General features: G+C 36.8%; 1 long non-coding RNA gene across 1 annotated transcript; it reads left to right on the top strand.

Annotated features, from left to right (window-relative positions):
* The first annotated feature begins 3,680 nt into the window (after positions 1 to 3,680).
* On the top strand, positions 3,681 to 4,650 carry LOC108363429 (uncharacterized). The gene is made up of 3 exons (XR_001847621.1): positions 3,681 to 3,701; positions 3,762 to 3,867; positions 3,928 to 4,650. It is a non-coding gene; the product is annotated as an uncharacterized LOC108363429 (long non-coding RNA).

Raw genomic sequence — 4,650 nt, 5'->3', positions numbered from 1 at the left:
TCCTCCATGCTCCAACGATTTGCTGTAGCTGTCTTCTCGAACTGGAGCTAAAAGACTTGAAAAGGAATCGTGCCGTCAAAGGATGGAGTCTTTACCTTGGGAGCACTTGTCGAAGTAGCTGGACGATTCATCTGCAAATCTCGGAGGCGACCTTCCAACTCTTCTACCTTTGCTTCGACTTTCTCCTGAATTAGCTCTTCGATTTTATCTTGTCGTTCCTCGATTTTATCCTGTCTCTCTCTGAGTTCCGCGTTATCTTTAAATAAATTCTCCTGTAGCTGAGTAATCTTTTCATCTAGCTGCGATGACATGTACGTTTTCTGTGCTTCCNCTTTTCATCTAGCTGCGATGACATGTACGTTTTCTGTGCTTCCACCTCCGATGACATGCGTGTTACCTGCACTTGCAGCTGGGATGAAATCTGTGATGACATCTGTGACATGGCAGCCAATAACGTGTTCATGTCCATAGCTGGTGATGACGATTTGCTGTTCTTCAACCTTCCCGGATGTCTGCTGCATATCCTTCGACGAACAAGCGGCCTCATCCTTCTGTTCATCCTTTGCGGATGCATCGTCAAGTTTACCCTGGAAGTCGATGCCTTCTGCTTCCATAGCCTCTCGCAGCCGTGATAGTAACTCCACTTTTCTTCTGGAGGTTGCTAAACTTCGCTTCTCCAACTCCTGTTTGAGTTCCTCAATCTTTAAGTCCTGAATTTTTGCCATTTTCAAAAGTTTATCCTTCGGGATTTATTTAACAATCCCACTTCTGACACCAATTGTTACGATTATCCTTGAAACCTCGTCCGGATTTCCCAAATCTCTCGGTTCGTATCGCTGGATTGTTAAATAAATGCAATCGATGACCAAATTGTAGTACAATTAACTTTATTGTACAACAAACAATTTACAATACTCGCTAATACAGTAAAAACACTTTACAATACTTGTTAAAGCAATAACAACGCTTTACTGAACTTGTTAACACAATTAAACTTATAGCTTGCTTATTCGCAACTCACTTCGCTGCTCACTTTACTTGTAGCTTGCTGACTTGTAACTAACTCAACTCGCTGTGGCGGCGCCCTTATATACCTGCGCTGGCACTTATGGCAACTCTAGAACATTCTGAAGTTTATCGCTCATTCTCTTTCTCTCGCTGTTCGCAGTGTTCATCCAACTTGACGTTTCTCTTTGTGGAACATTCTACGTCATTCCTATTTCTCGTTGTTCGCTTTGTGTTGCCGCAGTATTCGCTACAATATTATGAATGTCATATCAAGAGAATTGAACGTATCCAAAAATCTTTTATTCGTTATGCACGCCGCTCTCTGCATTTCGTTGATCCTTTCCCATCTTACACTGCTAAATGCATGCTTATAAACCTTAAATCACTGCATAATAGAAGGATTATTCTTTCTCTTACTTTCGTTTTTGACATTATACGGGGTGTATTGACTCGCCGTTCTTACATCGAACGGATTACATTTAATATCCCACCAAGAAGCCTTAGGAATCATGACATTTTTTCTCTGGATTTTGTCAGGAATAATTATACGAATAACGCTCCTATTCGCAGAGCTCTAAACGAGTTTAATTCGCTCTTAAACTCTTCTGCTATCGATTTCTCTTCTTCCAAATCTAACTTCAAACTACTTTTATAATAGTATGCTAAATTAGTTATTAGTTTATATTTTATTTTTACCAAATAGTTCTGTACGAAATGTTTATTTCTAGATTAAATAAATAAATAAATAAATAAATAAATCTAGGGTTGCCAACTAATATTACTTTAGTTACAAACAAGTTACTTAAACTATGACATAAAGCTAGATACGAAAGTAAAAGCACACGTACATTCTACTCCTAAACCTTATCGACTCCTACAGATGCATATTTTAGCTAAATGTTATATCGTCGCCTGGATAAAATATTGACAAAAGTTACTTTCGGTAACTCACGATTAAAGTTTGGAATGCATTTTCTCAGAAACACGACTACAGATCTTCTCCAAAGTGTCGGAGAATGCTATGTACTAGTTTACGAAATTCTTAAATTATCTAATTTTTTTAGTTTAGTGTCAACCATTTATGAGTTTAATAAAATTTTGTAGTATACGACATTTGTCAAAAAATTTGCAGTCAGTTTTAATGATATACGCCAAAATGTGATAACAATTTTTTATAAATTAACGATGAATTTTACTAATCAGTCTAATCGTGAGTTTCGCCCGAACAAAATTTCGCCAACAATTTTTTCATCCACCTGCAGTGAATACACGTAAACGAAAAGTGAAAAAGTTAGCCGGTACTAGAAAATGAAACTCATGATAAGGCTGAATATGTCGGAAATTAAAGAAGAACAGGTAACTCTATTTGAAAGATCTTGATTAGTTTAGTACGACAGCAATACTAACGCAATTTGTACCAAATAGCCGAAAACATTTTAGTCAATTACTCGGAAACTAAAGAAGATATCCAAAAACCAGTTAACAAAAAATCGAAATATCTTACTTTAAAATATATAACTGCATCTATAACTACAAATTGTCAAACTGACGCTTCCGGCAATTTTCCATCCACGCGAAGATATCTGAATTTTACTCGCATTATTTCGAGCCTGTATGTAAATTTTCGGGAAAAAAGTTAAAAAACATATTCATCTGGTGAAGAGATATTTTCGAACATTCACAATTTATTTAAAGTAAATCTATCAGCCCTATCTCCAATTTCATGTGAATAAATCTCTCCAGTGCTTAAATAATTTTCACCACATTAAATAGCTGCACATCACCCTAATTGCCGAAAAAGTGTTGCTGGCAACACTAGTGCTTTATGGGGACCAAATTTGGTGGAATAAAACAGCTAACTACCCGTCTCCACAAGATAAGGTTTATATCTAGATACATATGTCTTAGCTTATATCTTGCCATCTATTGCCGGCAATTTGGTAGTTTGACAGCTACATGTTCATTTGCATGAAAACTTCGTGGCGGCAACATTATAGATATTTTAATATAAAAGCAAATATTGAACTGTTTTCTGTTAAAATATTTGTTATTATGTAATTGGATGTAAAATAGCCTATTTTCTAAGCTTTTTAAGTGATTAAATCCGGCAAAAATACGTTTTAGAAGCTATCTCACAGATGCTTATATCAAGATATAAAAAGCCCACACAAATATTGCCACTGATATAATTTATATCTAGCGACCAAAATGACAGCTGGACAGCAATAAATTTTATCCTATCGAGACGGCCAGTAAGTTTGTTTACTGGTTATACTAAGTTGTGTAGGGCTCAGTATATCCCTTAAAAAAGCTGTGGTGAAGTCCTTTATGGGGATAAAGTTTCCTGAAGTGAAATTTTAGGTAGCACACATTTTCTTACACGCATGGTTGCATTTCAGCGCTCATGAAAGAAACTTAAGAAATCATTGAAAAAAAGTTCATATAGTACATTAATTTTTGACAGAAATACCATATAATGTATGTACTCTCGTTAGTAATATCAAAAAATGTATTAGAACCGCCGTTTAATGTTATATTTAATAAAAAATAATATTACTGCCCCGAACGCTCTGCGCCTTGCTACTGAATAATAGATTTACTTAAAATTGCATCCCTGGTCCTTGTTCTTTCTGTATCGCATCGGGGTGAATTCACATTTCTCAGACATTTGACAACAGAGCAAAACGAAGCGAGTATTTTATTTGCTAATTTTTGCGATTTCTATTGTTTGATGTATATTTGTGTCTTTTTAGGATATGTTGAGCCAACAAAGGCGCAGTTGGAAAATTTAGTAATTAGTAATGAAGTAGCAGGCATATTTGGAAAATTATGCCGATAAGCACGATGGAATTTGGGAAAGTAATTGCCTGGTTGCAGCATATCTATGCATTAAAAAGTCTTTAATTAAATTGTTTATAGAAATGTTATAAATCGAGTGGCTCATTTACGATGTGCGCCAAACATTTGGCGAACTTTTTTTCGCCTTTTCAACGTGCTAAGTAACAAGTTAAGATCACGGCCGGTAAGAAACCGCAAGCAAAGGGCAGACAACCTTCCAGGAAGCTGCCTCCTGTCCCCGAGTCCAAGCTGCAGGTCAGGAAATATCAAACAAGTAAACTCCGTAATGGACGCCGTGAGATGGAGTTGGCCTGAAAAATCCAAATGGCTTTTGTGATCCGTATCCGCGGTATCAACAAAGTTGCACAAAAAGTGCGTAAAGTTTTACAGTTCCGTCTTCGCCACATTAAAACGGTGTGTTCATCAAATTGAGCAAGGCAACCATTAATATTCTACGTATGCCGAACCCTATATGGAGTTATCCAAATCTTAAATCAGTTCGTGAATTGATGTACAAACGTGGAATTGTTAAGCACAACCATCAACGTGTCCCAATCTCTGCTTTGTGATCGAACGCAAATTTCGCGAAGCGCTGATTATTTGGCGCACGAAATATTCACTGTTGGAACCCACTTCAAGAAAGCCTCTAACTTCCTGTTGCTATTCAAGCTCAACACATCAACCCGAGGCTGGTGCAAGAAGGCTAATCACTACGTTGAGGTTGGTGATTTCGGTAGCCGTGAGGATAAGATCAACAAATTGCTGCACAAGATGGCTTAAAGAAATTTTTGTTTTGTATTTAAA

The sequence above is a fragment of the Rhagoletis zephyria genome, unplaced genomic scaffold, assembly GCF_001687245.7.
Source record: "Rhagoletis zephyria isolate East Lansing unplaced genomic scaffold, Rhagoletis_zephyria_1.1 Rzeph_scaffold_01273, whole genome shotgun sequence".
Classification (NCBI taxonomy): Eukaryota; Metazoa; Arthropoda; class Insecta; order Diptera; family Tephritidae; genus Rhagoletis; species Rhagoletis zephyria.
Note: the sequence above shows the minus strand (reverse complement) of the source record. Positions and strands in the feature narration are given on the sequence as shown.